The 17,866-nt window shown below is 45.5% G+C and overlaps 1 non-coding gene across 1 annotated transcript; it reads left to right on the top strand.

Annotated features, from left to right (window-relative positions):
* Positions 1-1,890: 1,890 nt before the first annotated feature.
* On the top strand, positions 1,891-1,972 carry TRNAS-CGA (transfer RNA serine (anticodon CGA)). Its single transcript has one exon. It is a non-coding gene; the product is annotated as a tRNA-Ser (tRNA).
* The last annotated feature ends 15,894 nt before the right edge of the window (positions 1,973-17,866 follow it).

The following is a 17,866-nucleotide window of genomic DNA, read 5'->3' as shown; positions in this document are numbered from 1 at the left end:
GGACCATTACAGGTCACGGAGGTCGACATGATCGCCTGCTCGTTGCAGGCGGGATTGGTGGACGATGCAGAGGTCATGGTCGATCTCGTGCACGTCCTGATGCCTTCAGGCTGCCACCAGCACTGTCCATGGACGCAACGGTGGCTGGCTCGGGTCTTCCAATCACTGCAGCACTCCCCCTGATCGGATGGGGTGAGAATATCGGGAGGAGAGTAAACCGTAAGTGAATTGTGATCTCGCAGGGCACCAGCTCTCTCCAGTTATCCTTTTAATGTAGCGCTCGCGACAGGGGGCCCAAAACCTAAGTTGGTTTTTGGGCGCCCCCGATCAGGGTGTGCTAGTTCGATCGAGGCTGACGTACATTGGTGTGTGGGCACCTTCACTTAACGTTATCTGTTTCCCTTTTTTTGTTAAGAGTATTATTACTCCCTCCATTCTTAAATATTTGTCTTTTTAGAGATTTCAACAAGTGACTACATACGGAGAAAAGTGAGAGAATCTACACTCTAAAATATGTCTATATACATCTGTATGTGGTAGTCCATTTGAAATCTCTGAAACGGCAAATATTTAGGAACGGAGGAAGTACATCTAATTGGCCTGTTTACCCGTCAGATCAAACCAACAATGATTAGCACCCATGGTGTGAAATTATGTACCTTCCTTATGACTGACAGCATTATTTTTCCCCGTGCAGACTTGCTTTTGTCCTGCCCCCTCTCCCTGAACAACATCAAGCCTATCCCGGATAAAATAAGGCGAGGCTGTTGTGTAATCTCATAATCCTGCCTCCAGAGCGAGTAATTGCAGGGACAATTAAAGTGCATTGCCCACTACTGAAAGCCTTTGCACCCCATGCTTTGGCTAGCCGCTGGCGATCCAGGAGGAGGACGAGAGCCTCGACGACGACGATTTGTTTAGTGCCACTGACTCTCGATAACATTCGCGTCCGTGCGTCTGCAATCCCCTGACCAGTTTCGCTAGCTTCTTGGGAGTGCTACCAATTGTTAAAAACAAATCTTAATCTGGACTTCTTGCTCCAGCTTTATATATGCTGCACCGCTGCTCAACGCAAGCAATCCTAATCACCCCTCCGCGGAAAAGAAAAAGGAAAACAAAAAACACAAGCAAAATGAGCTACTAATTTTGATGGAAGAACGGGGAAAAGGCAGAAGGTTCTCGACAGATAAGACGGGATTAACAATGATAGCTCAAAGACGATCGATCGAAGGCATGACAGACGGGACGTGCCAGGGAAAAGCCTAGACCGGATGGAGCCAGGGGAGATTAAACAACGAAACAATCGGCGATTGTCGCACGGAGGGGCAGAGAGAGTTGGCAGCAGACAGCAGGATTAGACTGGATCGGTTGGGCATTGAATCGGTTCTGAATCCCGCAGACCCGATCATGTTTCCGGTGTCAAACCGACGATTATTAGATCTATCAATTGCTAATGCTAGCTGCTGGTACAGTAGCTTATACTTTAGCTAGCTTCAGTAGCTAGGAAGTGAGATGTCAGAATATGGCAACGGGGAAAGAGGGGGGTCCCGTGCCTGTCGCGCGCTGTTTTTGCCTTTTACGGGGAGCCCGAGTTGAGGACCATGTGGCGGGGCTGGCCGTGTTCCCTTCGATGCAAGATTGTGGAGAAAAGAGACGAAAACAAAAAGAACGTGAAAGCGAAATGGCGGCAACGTACAGTACATGCATATGCATGGAATAGTTTGGGCGAAAGAATCCACCTTGGATGAATTCGGGCACAGTTGCTCATGGAGGCGGTGGTCTGGTCTTGGAAGGAGTAGAACGTGAGCTAATTTCTCAGCATGCAAGACTTGGCGCGAATGAGATCTGAGCACGTACAACTAAGTTCTACTTGCATTCCTGTTCAAGAAAGTCGATATGTCCGAGTGGTTAAGGAGACAGACTCGAAATCTGTTGGGCTTTGCCTGCGCAGGTTCGAATCCTGCTGTCGACGAGTTTTTGTACGCATTACGTGAAAGGCTTAAAATAAGATTGCCTTATCAATCATTGTACAGTACATGCCTTTAGCACATTACAAAACCTGCCTATAAAAATAACCCCATCAGATAAAACGGGCGTTCGCCGCATGTCCAGTGGCTTCGCCACGTTTTGGATGTGTGGTCACTTGACTACATAGGAATTTAGCAAGTCAAGACTGCTATGTGTGCAGATCAATCATTGTACAGTACATGCCTTTAGCACATTACAAAACCTGCCTATTAAAATTAGCCCATCAGATAAAACGGGCGTTCGCCGCATGTCCAGTGGCTTCGCCACGTTTTGGATGTGTGGTCACTTGACTACATAGGAATTTAGCAAGTCAAGACTGCTATGTGTGCAGATCACCCGCCGAACAAGCAAATTCTAAAAATTGAATACAGAGACCCACTTGTCATGTATTTGGGCCTTTGGGGTAACATTTGACTGGGAAAAAAGAAACAATCCGAATAACCTCGCTGATCGGCTGATCCCTGAAATCCTGTGATTTCTCCTTCTACAGTTCAAACTTCTCCACCTTTTCAGTTTTCTGCTACCCGTCTAAAAACCTTTCCTTTTTTTGAGTCTAAACACACTCGCTTTATTAATCAATGATGTTCATAGAGATACAGTTGACGTCTGGGGGGTTTAAAAGCCACACATGGCGCCCCGGATCCAGACCAAAAGCGTGTTTAGTAAGGCTATGAGCCTCTTGATTTGATACTCTACCTTCAAAGATGAAGGCACAACTATGAAAAAGAGTAATTGACTGTCTAATCTCCTTCACAATGCTCGCATTCATTCCTCCCGTGCCAAGGTTAATGTCTTGAACAACGTTTTTGCAATCTGAGGCAATCTCCACATGGGTTAGCGACAAATCCAAAGCAAGGGCCAAAGCTTCACGACATGCCAGGGTCTCTAATGTAGTTGGATCGGTGACTCCAACACACCGTATTACTGAAGATCCCAAGTACATACCTTCCTCGTCCCTGCAAACGGCGCTATAGGATCCCTCATTGTTTGCTCTGTTTACCGCACCATCAACTCTTATTTTTGCAAAACCCTGGGGAGGCCGTATCCATCTGGCCCGGCTTCTGGGAGCCGTAGTCTGGCGACACATCTCCTTCGGTTTACAATCTTCCAGCTCTCTGAGATACTTGATCACGAACATGTGTGTGACCATTGGACTTTGGAATATGTTTTCATGTAGTGCCTGCCGTTTTGCATGCCAGATGGCCCAGAGTGTGACCAAAACTTGAGTGAACACCTGGGTCGGGAGAGCCTCAATCAGAGCGAAGATCCACCTTTTTGCATCCGGTTCCGTAGTCTCCTCCAAGACCTGGAATGTCTCCATGGGTTGAAGTGCCCAAACGGACCTGGCCACATTGCAATGGAGCAAAGAGTGCTGCCAAGAGTCCGCTGCTCCACAGATGCCACAAGTGTCAACCGTTGACATATTCCGCTGGTGGAGAAGATCGGACGTAGGGATGGACTACTGCGCCAAACGCCATAGGAAGATTTTGACTTTTGAAGGAACAGAAATCTTCCAAAGCCTTGACCATTGTTTTTGCTCTGCTTCCGAGTTTGAAGTGTCAGCTCTTCCTTCCAACCATGCTTCCCGGGTATGTTTTGTGTTGATCAACATTCTGTATGCAGAGCGAACCGAGAAGATCCCATTCTTCTCGTGTGTCCATGACCAGAAGTCCTCGATATGTCTGGTGCAGAGCGGTATGGAGAGGATGGCCGCAGCATCAACTGGCAAGAAAACCTCCTGGATAGTAGTTCGATCCCAAGTTGCATCCGGTAGGATTAACTCCCCCACAAGATGTGGAGGGTTTGGGATTCTGCTTGTGACTGGTCGCATGTTATGAGGTCGGGGTAGCCAATTGTGTTGCCGGATTTGTGTCGTCTGGCCATCACCAATGCGCCGAACCAGGCCCTATTTCATAGTGTCCCGCCCTTCGAGGATTGCACGCCAAACTTGCGAGGGTGCCGATCCAAGTTTGGCCTGTAGAAAGTCACTCGAGGGGAAGTATTTGGCACGTAGGATCCGTGCACTGGGTGATTCAGGGTCCGTCAAGATTCTCCAAGCTTGCCTGGCATGTAAGGCTAGGTTGAATAGCTCGATATCACGGAAGCCCAGACCTCCACAAGCCTTGGGTCTGGTCATGGTACTCCAAGAAACCCAGCTTGCCTTTCTCTTTCCTTCCTTGCTCCCCCACCAAAATTTTCGTATCAGCGAGTTTAAATGTTCGCAAAGCTCGCGTGGAAGCTTGAAACAAGACATGGAGAACACTGGAACTGCTTGTGTCACAGACTTTATGAGTATTTCTTTCCCACCGGCCGACAAGATCTTCTCCATCCACCCCTTGATTTTATTCCACACACGATCTTTGAGGAACTTGAATGCGTCGTTCTTGCTGTTTCCTACATCAGAAGGCAAGCCAAGATACCGTTCTGACAAGGATTCATTAGTGATGTTCAAAGCATCCTTCACTTCCTGCCTCAACTCGTTAGAACACCCTTTACTAAAGAACACTGATGATTTCAATAAATTCACTCATTGCCCAGACGCCATGCAGTAGCGATCAAGCAAGGATGACAACTCATTTGCTCCATCAATATTGGCCTTAACAAACAGCAGGCTATCATCAGCAAAAAGCAAGTGGCTTACCGGCGGGGCCGTTGGAGCTACTTGTAATCCTTTCAGGTGCGATGATTCATTTGTGGTTTTTAAGAGGCACGAAAGGCCCTCCGCTGCTATCAAGAACAAATATGGAGAAATGGGGTCCCCCTGACGGATCCCTCTTGAAGGCATGAAATCCTCAAGCTTTGTACCATTGAAAAGGACAGAAAACTTTACCGAGCTAACCATTCTCATGACCAAAGTTACCCATGTTGGTGCAAACCCCAATTTTAACATTATAGCTTCCAAATATTCCCATTCAACTCTGTCATATGCTTTCATCATATCGAGCTTGACCGCACAGTATCTATTCCTTTGAGCCTTGTTCCTCTTCATGAAGTGCAAGCATTCATAAGCAGTAATGATATTATCTGTTATTAGCCTACTCGGAACAAAGGCTGACTGCTCCTCAGATATGATCTCTGGCAAAATGACTTTTAGCCTATTGGCTAGGACCTTGGAAGCAATTTTATAAAGCACATTACAGAGGCTAATTGGCCTGAATTGAGTAAGCTGGGTCGGGTCCTTTACCTTTGGTATTAGAACAAGAATGGTTTCGTTGATCACCTTCGGGCTTTCCTCGCCCCTCAAAATGCGCAGCACCACTTCAGTTACTTCGGTCCCACACAGAGCCCAATGCTTCTGGAAAAAATGTGCCGGATATCCATCGGGACCCGGTGCTTTAGTGGGAAACATTTGAAATAATGTTGTTTTTACCTCCTCGTCCGTGTACGGAGCCAACAAACCCTCGTTCATATCCATAGTCACCTTGGACGGGACCGACTGAAGTACTTCCTCGACCCCCGATGTGCCTTCTGCCATAAATAGGTTCTTGTAAAAGGAGTTTGTCAGGCCAGCCATCTCAGAGGGGTCGTTTGTCGTTGATCCATCTGCCCTTGTCAGCAATTTGATTTGGTTCTTCCGACGTCTCATACTTGCTCTGCGCTGGAAATACTTAGTATTTTTGTCCCCATCCGTGAGCCAGTCGACTCTCGACCGCTGTCGGAGTAAAATTTCCTCCATATGATACATCTCAACAAGCTTATTTGAGATTTTGACCTCTGCATGTGAGGGCGCTACTCTCTGAGGATCATTTCGCAAAACATCCAGCTCCCTGCACAGCTTTTTGATTTCTTTAGTCACTTGGCCAATTGTCGCGCCCGCTCCACTGTTTTAGGGAGACCGAAAGATTCTGCAGCTTTCTGTTTAATGCGGCGACCGTGACTGCCCCGGGCTCTCCTGTCCACAGCTGATTGAGGGCATCTTTATACTCTGCGTGCTTTTCCCAATACAATTCATATCTAAAGATTTTCTTACTGGTATGCATGGTGTTCCAGGGCTCCAGCTGCAGCCTGATTGGCGCATGATCCGATGTTGCTGCTGTCTCATGGAAAAGCGTTGCATGGGGAAACAGCGCTATCCAATCATTGCTGGCTACTGCATGGTCAAGGCGGACTCTGCAATACGCACCTCCTGAAGTTTTCTTCTCGAAAGTCCAGGCTCTACCTTGGTAGCCCAGATCCTCAAGTGCACACACATCAAGCGCATCTCTAAACCCGTCCATTTGAGCTTGCCTTCTCTGTCCCGCTCCCTCATGCTCATGTGCAAAAAGAACCACGTTAAAAATCACCCAGACACATCCACGGCAAGGAGCTTGTTGCAGCCAAGGCTTTGAGTGTATCCCAGGTTTTGTATCTTTCTCCCACCTGCGCTTCGCCATATACACATGTGAGACGCCAGTCTGGGCTGTTAAGTGAACTAACAATAGCATCAATGTGGTACTCTGAGTAACCTGAGACATTTACTTTTATTGCATCATTCCAAAACAAACCGAGGCCACCACTACGGCCCGAGCTACCAACAGCATAAGAATGAGTAAAACCTAATGTATCAGAAAGGTTCTTGACCCGTGCTTTAGAAATTTGAGTCTCGACTATGCATAGCACGGCTGGGGCAAACTGCTTCGTGAGATCACGAAGCTCTCGGACTGTCGCGGCTTTGCCCGCACCGCGACAGTTCCAGCATAAGATATTCATTGTGCCCGGCGATCCTCCTCACGGGAGGTCGCCAATCTCGCATCATTGGGTTTGTCGAGTGCACCACCTTTCTTCATGGCTGCCTTGTTAGTGTTCGTACGGTGTCTCTTAGGATCTTGTTTTGGTGGTGGGCTTGCTGCCACAGCCGAAAGCAGAAGAGGAGGGGGGTCCTGTGACGATTGCAGCTGAGCAGGCATAGTTCTGATCCGTGGATCATCTGGTAGACGTTTGCGGTTCCCCTCTGCTTCCTGCATGACCAGATCAGGATCAATCATATCATCAGATTCTTGTTCCTTGCTGTTTCCCCTCTCTCCTCGGCCAGAGCGGCCTCCACGCCGTCCTCCTCGACGGCCTCTACCACGGCCCCCTCCTGGGCCTGTACCTACATTCATGCTCCAGGTCGCCCTCAAGTCCTTGAAGTACAGAGCAGAAGGAGGGTGGATGCCATCACCATGCTCCTTGTACACATGCCCTAGGTGCCCACAGACCGCGCACCAATCGGGGAGGCGTTCATATCTCACCCGATATATCTGTCTCTTTCCATCATGGATCATGGAGACAGTGTTTTTCAGGGGCTTGTGTACATTAATCTTTACCCACACACGGTAGAAGTTGCCAGCAAAATCTTGCGTGATTGGCTCTGAAAACAACACCTCGCCAACCCTTGCTGCTAGAGGGTTTACCAGGTGTGCATACAGGTCAGGGACATCATGGATTTGAATCCATATGTTGATGGTATCAAGAACAACCTCGGTGGGTTTTGTGATTCCGTCATACGGCTCAATCACCACCGCATTACCTCTGAAATTCCACGGACCATCCTGCATCACGCGTTCCTAATCCCCCAGACAGAAAAATTGCTGGTGTAGAGGTTATCTTCCAACGGGCGAAACTTCACATCATGGGCCAAGTCCCAGGCAACCCGCATATTCTTGAAGAACCAGTACTGACTATACGGCTTGTCGATATGAACCCTAGCCACCGCCGTCCATCTGCCAGCTGTTGGCGGCGCTTGCTTCTCATCAAAGATTACATCATCGAGGTCCTCCTCCCAGAGACCTAGTTCAGCCATCATCTTTTCCACCTCAGATGCGGTGCTTGACCCAGACGCCTCACCCGCCGTAGATCCCATCCCGCAACCAATCTTGAACCCTAGTCCGAAGAACAGATCGGACCTTGCGAACCAACCCTAGCTCTCTTCTCTCCCCAGGGCGTCGATCAAGGCCGGGCAGCGATCACAGATCGCCCCTTTATCAGCCTGAATCAGCAAACGAGGGGGATTAGAGGAGGGAAATCAAGATTCTCGACGGCGGCGATAAAATCGCCTCCGGGAGGACAAAAACCCTAGCGAGAGGGAAAAAACTCGTCTAAAAAAACTTTCCAAAATAGAACTCTTAGATGTAATCTTTGGACTGGGCCTCATGCACGACCATCTCCAGCGAGCTGCAAGGTGACACCACTATTAGAACAGTTTTCATCCGTTCCCCTCTCGTTAGGGTTCCGCCTTCCTCTCGGCGACTCGGGCAGCCGCCGTTGAGATCTACCTCTCCCCTCGTTGTTCTTGAACCCTGAAACCGCGCCGGACTGGGACTGAGGCGATCTGTATCACCGTCCGGTCTCGGACTAGCAGGGTTTTACGGGGTTTTAAGAGGGCAGCTAGGGTTCCTCCGCCCGGTGACTCCAGTTTTTTGTTTCGTCGGGTTAGGGTTTTTGCAACGATGGCGAGTTCAGCTTCAGGCTTGGGCTCGGGAACAGATGATATTGAGGAGATGCTGAAGAACCTGGGACTTACAGAAGACGATCTAGATGACGTGGTTTTCGAGGAGCAGCAGGTTCCGGCTGATGCGGCAGTCAGATGGATGGCCGTGGTGAGGGTTCACACCCCAAAAGAATATAGCCAGTATTGGTTCTTTCGCCAGATGAGGGCTGCTTGGGATCTTGCCCAGGAGGTGAAAATCCGTCCGCTCGAAAGCAACCTATACACAATGCAGTTCTCGTGCTTGGGAGATTGGGAGCATGCCATGGTGGAAGGACCATGGACTTTCAAGGGCAATGCCGTTGTTATGGCTGAGTATGATGGTTTCACAAAACCATCGGAGGTTAATCTGGATATGCTGGATATTTGGGCCCAGATACATGACTTGCCGGATGGCTTCTTTCCGATGGTGAAAGCTCTCGCTGGCAAGATCGGCGAGCTCATCTACGCCGAACCAAAGTCTCAAGACTTTGAGGGTAATTTTGTTCGTGTCAGGGTGAAAATAAAAGTCCATAAGCCCCTCAAGAATGTTGTTTCAGTGGTGAAGGAAGGCAAGAGGAAGGTTTTCTTGGTTAAATATGAGAGATTACCTGATTGGTGTGCTGTGTGTGGCCATTTGGGGCATCAATTCAAGGAACATGGTGATGGTGTTCATCCACCACAAGCCCTGGTTTTTAAAAACCTTAGGGCGACTTGGTTCCGAGGTCCGGGATGTGGGCCAGGAGAGGGAAGAGGTAGGGGACATCAGGGCCGTGGCCGCAGACGAGGACGCGGAGGACAGCAGAATCAGCAGGATTGGCAGGAGCAGGAAGCAAAGGATTATTCTGGTGATGTTTCTATGGAGCCAGAGAACAATAGGAAGAGGGGAGCAGTTCTGAAAAGCTCATCATCCACCACGCAAGCCAACAATACATTACTTCTGCCGCCTCCACCAGAGACCACAACCAACTCTCCGTCTAAGCAAGAACCGAAAAGGCCTAAGACGACTCTACCACTCATTGACAATTCCATGGTGAAGAACCTAGCTCAAAACATTGAAAAAGATGCGCGTTTGGCGGGCCCCCATGCGGGGTCGCGCCTAGCGCAATGAGTCTGCTATGTTGGAACTGTCGCGGAGCTGGCAAACCCGCGATAGTTCGTGAGCTTCCTGATCTCACGAGTCAACATGCCCCCTCTATCACATGCATCCTTGAAACACAAATAGAGGGTTCTAGAGTCGAAAATATGGTTGGTTCTTTAGGTTATAATAAAAGTTTTGCTGTAAGTAGTTCTGGTAGAAGTGGAGGGCTAGGTATTTTTTGGAATGAAGAAATAAAGCTTGAAGTTGTGGGTTACTCCGAGTATCATATTGATGTTATTGTTGATGAGATGGTTGATATCAAAACCTGGGTGACTTTTGTCTATGGAGAAGCGAGAACTAGTGAATGTTACAAAACTTGGGACATGCTCCGGAGCATTACAGGTACCAACACTATGCCGTGGCTAGTTGTTGGTGATTTCAATGAGGTAATCCATAGGCATGAACATGATGGTGTCGGGACTCGAAGCCAAACCCAGATGGATCTGTTTCGGGACGCACTAGATACTTGCGGCTTGTCTGATATCAGATATACAGGAACGAATTGGACTTTCGAGAAACGGGTGATAGGAGGTTCGTTTACAAGGGTCAGATTGGACAGGGGGGTGGCAAATACAGCATGGTCCATTGCGTTCCCAAGGGCCGAGCTTCGACACTTAACCACTGCAGCGTCGGATCACGTACCACTACTTGTGCATTATAGCGACGTGCATGCATGCAAAAGGGTCCCACGGTCTTTTAAATATGAAACCTGCTGGGAGAGGGAGGAGACATTGCAGACTATGGTGCAGACAGCCTGGTCGGGTGCAGCGGCGGATTCGGTGCATGCACTGCAGGACAGGCTGCACGCTCTGTCGGGTGACTTGTCGTCTTGGGAACGAAGCCACTTTGGGAATGTCAGGCGTGAGATCTCTCAATTAAAAAACCGGCTACAGGAGCTTCGGCAGATCCAAGGTAGATCGGGGCCTAATCATGTTGAAATCAAGGTGGTTGACCGGCTGACTGAACTATACCACCGTGAGGAGATGTTGTGGAGGCAAAGAGCCTGATTGGAGTGGCTAGTGCATGGTGACAAGAATACTTATTTTTTTCACTTGCGTGAAAGCAGGAGGAGAAGGAAAAATCAAATCAAAATGTTACAGCGTCCGGACGGCCAGATGACAGAAAATCCAGCAGAGATGGAGGAATTAACAACTTCTTTTTACGAGAATCTGTACACTTCGGAGGGGGTCACAAATATGGAGGAGGTCCTTGATACCGTCCCACGAAAAGTCACCCAAGCTATGAATGATACGTTGACCGCTCTGTATAGCAGAGATGAAGTAAAAACCGCTCTTTTCCAAATGTTCCCTATCAAAGCACCCGGCCCCGATGGGTATCCAGCTCATTTTTTTCAACGTCACTGGGAGATTTGCGGTGATGATGTTACAAAGGTGGTGTTGAATATTGTGGAGGGAACTGAGTCAGCCGCATGCATCAATGAAACGGTTCTGGTTTTGATCCCTAAGGTAAAGAACCCTACTTTGTTGTCCCAATTTTGCTCTATAAGCTTATGCAACGTCTTGTACAAGATAGCATCGAAGGTAATAGCTAACAGGCTCAAAACAGTTTTACCTGATATTATTTCCGAGGAGCAGTCGGCTTTTGTACCTGGCAGGATGATCACTGACAACATCATCACAGCTTATGAATGCTTGCATTTCATGAAGAGGAACAAAGCAAAAAAACACCAGTCATGTGCCTTGAAGCTCGATATGATAAAAGCTTATGACAGAGTCGAGTGGGAATACTTAAGGGCTATCATGATCAAACTGGGCTTCACTGGAAGGTGGGTGGATATAGTTATGGATTTAGTAACTACAGTGAAGTTTTCTGTGCTTTTCAATGGGAATAAATTGCAAGAGTTTATACCCACAAGGGGAATCAGACAGGGAGACCCAATATCTCCATACTTGTTCTTGTTGGCAGCAGAGGGCCTTTCGTGCCTCCTAAAATCCAAAGATGAGTCATCCAACTTGCATGGTTTACAGGTAGCTCCTACGGCGCCACCAGTGAATCATCTCTTATTTGCAGATGACAGCCTGCTGTTTTTCAAGGCCAATAGTGTGGGGACAAATGAGGTTAACCATGTGCTGAACACATATTGTCAGGCGACGGGACAGAGAATTAACTACTCTAAATCCTCAATCTTCTTCAGTAAAGGAGTTCCCAAAAATGCAAGGGTGAAGATTAAGGATTTGCTAAATGTTCCCAATGAAACTCTCAATGAGAAATATCTTGGTATGCCATCTGATATTGGAAATTCAAAAAACGGTGCTTTTAAATATCTAAAGGACCGTTTGTGGAGCAAAGTTCAAGGGTGGATTGCAAACACGATGTCATTGGCAGGTAAGGAGGTGTTAGTTAAGGCTGTAGCCCAAGCAGTGCCTGTCTTCTCGATGTCATGCTTTAAACTCCCAAGGGGCCTGTGTGAACATTTGAACAAGTTGATAAGAAAGTTTTGGTGGGGCAGTAAGGAAGGCAAACGAAAACCGCATTGGGTTTCCTGGCAAATAATGACCCAACCTAAAGGAATGGGGGGCTTGGGATTCAAGGACTTTGAACTATTTAATCTAGCTATGTTAGCTAGGCAAGCCTGGAGGTTACTTCAGCACCCCAATACTCTTTGTGCCAGAATCCTCAGAAGTATCTATCACCCGCAATCTGATATATTAGAATCTCAATTGGGAGGCCATCCTAGTCAAGTGTGGAGGGCTGTGATCGAAGGCAGAGATACATTGAAACAAGGATTGATTAGAAGGATCGGGAATGGAGAGACAACATATATATGGAGGGACAATTGGATCCCGAGAGAGGAGATGCTGCGACCATATGGGTGTTTAGCAACACACCCACCGGCTAGAGTTTCTGAGCTAATAGATCATACATCTGCGTCTTGGGATCGCGCGAGGGTAGAAGCGACCTTTCTGCCGATGGACAGTCGAATTATCCTGAGCATCCCGCTGTGTACACGTAACTTGCCTGATTTCTTGAGCTGGCACTATGAGAAGCATGGAGTTTTTTCGGTGAAGTCCGCTTATCATATGATTGTGGCTACAAAGCAAAGAAGAGAAGTGTGGCTTGATGGAAACCCTGGCTCCTCAAACTCAAACGCTGAGGAAGGCTCGTGGAAAACTTTATGGAAAATGCCCGTCCCGGCTAACGTGCGAATGTTTTTGTGGCGACTGTCAAAACACTCCCTGCCCACAAACGGCATACGAGCTCACAGACATATGGCTGATTCGGCTAGCTGTGGCTTATGTGGAGCACCAGACTCGTGGAGGCACTCGCTGCTGGAATGTGCTGCATCCCGATGCGTTTGGGCATTGATCGATGATGAATTGGTGCATAAAATGACGACGGTAACGGAGCCTAATGCAAAACACTGGCTGTTTTCATTAATGGAGATGTTAGAGCACGACAACTTTGTGCTGCTCTCCGTCACCCTATGGGCGATCTGGTCAGCTAGGAGGAAAGCAATACACGAAGGGATCTTTCAGAGTCCACAATCTACCCAAGCATTCATTCGAAGGTTCATCGATGATTTGCAGATAACTTCAGCCCAACAGAAACCAACACCGGCCCGGGTTCCTGTATCGGTTACTTCAGCCTGCCCAAGAGCCAAGGCTCCGCCATTGGGGTATGCTAAGATCCACGTTGATGCTGCTGTTAGGCATGAGCGAGGTGGAGCAGCTGTAGCTGTTTGCAGGGATGAAGGAGGAAACTACCTGGGAGTTCGGCGCTGGTTTACGGTGTGAGCAATCCTACGATATTGGAGGCAATGGCATGCAGAGAAGCGCTAGCGTTGGCAGAGGACATGAACCTGACACATTGCGTGATCTCAAGCGACTGCAAGCAGGTGGTGTCCGATATCACAAATGAAACCCTAGGGACGCATGGATATATCATTGCGGAGATTAGGGCGAAAGCAGAGTTGCATAACTTCAAGTTTATTTTCGAGGGTCGTGCTGTTAATTATGAAGCACATAGATTAGCTCGTTTTTCTATTTCTCAGGGTCTGGGTCGCCACGTCTGGTATGGCACCTCTCATGACCCTCGTTGTATCCCACATCATGTGGTTTTCGGTGATGAATAAATGAATTTTCACCCCTCAAAAAAAAGGTGACGCCACTATCCATTGTCCGTTCGTCTTCGGCGAGCCGCGAGCGAGGTGATACCCATGGTACAACGATATCAAATCCAAAATAGAACTCTTAGATGTAATCTTTGGACCGGGCCTCATGCACGACCATCTCCAGCGAGCTGCAAGGTGACGCCACTATCCATTGTCCGTTCGTCTTCGGCGAGCCGCGAGCGAGGTGATACCCATGGTACAACGATATCAAATCCAACATCAAGGCGAGGCCCTTCTCCTTTCATTTGTAGGCTCTATCTTCATTATGTTCCAAAAATTTTCTATCACGACCAATATTAGGAATTAAGAGGTTCTTCTTCATTAACAATTTCATATGTCGTTTTCCTTAGCAATATCTTGTTTTGACGGATCTTCAGTTGATAAATAGATTATGGATAAATATCCCTGGTCTTCAGTAATACCAATTTTCCTCTAGTATATGTATTGGTGAAGCTAGCAGTGATTTTGCCGATTGCGACGGTGACAGTTGAGATAACATTTTCGTCATAATAAAATATATCAAAATGATTTGCAGAATAAATGGGCGATGATTTATTGTATAATCCGACTAGGCCCGCACAGTAGCGAACCAGGGATGTAGCAAACAGCTGGTCACCCTAGCGAAGCACTATCTGCAGCAACCAACTTTTTTGATATTTCCAAAAAAAAATTCCAAATATGTAAACATTTTTAACACAATAACATTTTTAAAAGTTTGAGTGCTTTTAAGAAAACCAGGAGCATTTTAAAAAATTCACAAATATTTTATCAAATTTGCAAACATTTTTTGAATATCAATTTTTGAACATTTTTTTCAAAATAATAAGGTTTCTAAAAAAGAAACAAAAATTAGAAAAACTAGTAAAAATAGAAAACCTGTTCACCCACCTTCTAAAGGTTCCCAAAACTAGAATGAGAACCGCTTTGTGAACCGCCAAAATGGGCCAGCCCACTTGATCACTGGTGCACTTCTCCCTGTGTGTTTTGGCGACTGTTTTGCCGCCGCGTTCGTCGAATAGGATTTGAATCTGGGCCATTCTTCTTCTTTGCATTTTTGCACAGTCAATGTTGCACTAGAGCCTTATTTAGTTGTGGTTAGAAGCCCAAAACTTCAACCCAGATACGTCTTGATTCCACGTCCACATCTCATGTTGTCGGCCTTTCTTATAGGCCCATGTCGATGACAGAACCGCAAATCTTTTTATTACACCATATTTTTCTATGGCTATATGATTGAATTCGCAGTCTATATTGAGATGCAGGGCCGCATGAGCTATTCCTCGTCTGTTGCGAGACGTAAGGGTCATTGGCGCGGTACTACCGGGTCGGCATAGTAACGTAGCTGTCGGCTGAGTTTTTTCCTTTGGTTTTCTTTATCGGGGTTGTCACTCTTTTGCCTCAATTTTCTTTGGTTTTCTCTTCTTCATATTTTGGTTTTCCCTGGGTTTTTTAACACATATTCAAAAAAAAAATCATACACATTGCATATTTTTCATATAGACCAGGGATATTTTTTATATACGTTTAACATTTTTTGCAAATGTATCAAAAACATTTTTTGAAATATATTTTGTATGTCTACTTTTCTGCATACACATTGTACACTTTTGTGTACTTCCAAAAAAATGTACGTGTTTAATATTTCTAGAATACTTTATAGATATATTTTTAAATACATTCTTTCAAACAATTTTTTTTGAAATACGTGTTAGTAACATTTTTCAAATACAAGTTGGAACTATTTTTGAGTGATACAAAATATTGATAAAAATGTGTTATATTGTCTTACAGTGTATAAAGATTTTTGTAAATGACGCAAGCATATTATGAAACGCGTGAACATTTCTTCACATGTAAAATACGTTTTTATGAATAATATGAAACATTATTTGAATTATACAAAAATAATTCATTAGTTTTTAGAAAATGTGACATATATTATTTGAAACAGGTGAACATTTTTGAAATGCCACATACTTTTTATTTAATGAACAATCATTTCTAATATTGAGCGGACATTTTGTTTACATTTCAGGAACTTTTTCAAACGCGCATTGAACACCATAAATAATTAAGTAATTAATTTTTCGTAGTATATGCATTTTATTTCTATAAAGTATAAAAAAAAGACAAGCGTTATATCACGTGATGAACCGAAGCGCCTAATGTACCGGCCCAGTACGAAATCCTTGTTGGGGAAACGAGCAACTATCTCGCATAATGCGAGGCATAGTCGCGACCATGCAAGGCAGGCAAATCCAGGAGCATCTAATCCATGCAAAGGTACATTTGTTGGGTTGAGAACGCGCATTTGGTGTGCTCTCAACAGCCGTCACGTGTTGCATGTTGGGCACTCCGTCGGCATTTTTTTATTTTTCTATGCACGTTTGTGTGTTCTAGATGGTACTTTTTTTCTCAGGTTTTTTAGCTTTTCGGTTTTACCCGCTTTTCTCTAGGTTTTGAAGTAAAAAAAATAAAAAAATGTGAAATTTTTGTTTCTTTCCTTTTCATGGGATACACACATTTGCTTCTCGTGGAGGCGCGGATTTGCTTCCTGGAGCCTCTCAGAAAAGGAACAAAACACACTTTTTTTGCTTTCACGGAAGGCACAGATTTGCTTCCATGATACGAATGGTTGTGCCTTTCGAAAAAAATGAGTTTTTTTTGTTCTACGATAGGAACACATCTGCTTCTCGTGAAGGCACATATTTGCTTCCACGAGTGCCTCTTGGAAAAGAAAAAAAATGTGTTTTTGTTTTTTTCTTCTAAGGGAGGCACATATTTGCTTCTCATGTAGGCACAGATTTGCTTCCGCGAGATGCGCAACTGATAGGGAAAAATGTGTTTTTTTCTTCCTGAGAACCAGAGATTTGCTTCTCATGAAGGTATAGATTTGCTTCCACGAGAGGCTCGGAAAGAGGAAAAATGTGAAGAGAAAAAAACCCGTGCTTGTGCTTCCAGAACGGGTTTTTTCTTCTATTTTTTCCCTTTTCATGGAAATTTTTTATTCAGAACCTATTAACATGTGATCTAGTTTCAAAGATTCCGAGGTGAGAAATTCAACGATAAAGCGGGTCGGGATTTGGACGCGCGGCTTAAGAGATAAAACATTTGAATAAACAAATCAATATAAAAAAGGGGGAATCTTTTAGGTTACGACAAGTGGTGCAAATGCAGTGTGCCACTTGACCATCCTTCAAAAGGTGGAAGTGACCTTTGCAAGAGGTACCGTGTAAGTAATGATCTCGGGGAAATCCTAGTTTTTTTTAGAATTTCAGAAAGCTTTATTACAGTATTTCAATGTTTATAGGGATAAACACAAGGTCGCCAGGATCACCAAGCCAGACATGACGACCGAGCTCTAGGGACAAAGAATACTTTGCGAGATTATGAACCTCGACATTTGAGGTTGTAAATTCATGGATAAAGATACAAGATGAGCAATCTCAAGCCCTAGCTACTGCTTCACCCAGTAGCGGAGCTAAAGGTTCAGCCTATATCCCAGGCAAGCAGTACAACTACAGTAAGCTACAATGCCATTTTTGCTACAGTATGGTACAATTAACAAAAAACAAATCCACCATGCCCCAGGCCAAGGCCATGGCTGCCAGGGGCATAGAACCACCTCTGATAGCATCAAATTCGCCTAGTTCGGGGCTTTCCTGTGCGCGCAATTGTTTCCGCATAATTTTTTTTATTTTCATGTTTTACCTTTTTATTGGTTTCTATTTTCTTTATGTTTTTATGTAGCTATTTTTTTTGTTTTCTCCTTCAGGATTTGTTTAGTCTTTTTCCCCTTTTCACTGTGTTTGTACTATAAACATTTCTTAATATATGGTGACATTTTCAAATACATATTGAATATTTTTAATATACCATAAACCCAATCTGATATATTATAAACTTTTTAACATATAGTAGACTGTTTCAGATATATGGTGAATACTTTTATATTGCCGTCTAACTTATTTTAATACACGGTAAACTTAATTAATCTGCGTGACGAACCCATGCGCCTAATGGGCATGAAAATCCTACTCCCAGCATTCCTAAATATGAGCCTTTTTGGAGATTCCAATAAGAAACTACATATTAAGCAAAATGAGTGAATCTACACTTTAAAATACGTCTATATACATCC

Source organism: Triticum aestivum, chromosome 1B, assembly GCF_018294505.1.
Source record: "Triticum aestivum cultivar Chinese Spring chromosome 1B, IWGSC CS RefSeq v2.1, whole genome shotgun sequence".
Classification (NCBI taxonomy): domain Eukaryota; kingdom Viridiplantae; phylum Streptophyta; class Magnoliopsida; order Poales; family Poaceae; genus Triticum; species Triticum aestivum.
The sequence above is the reverse complement of the archived record's forward strand: the minus strand, read 5'-3'. Positions and strand labels throughout refer to the sequence as shown.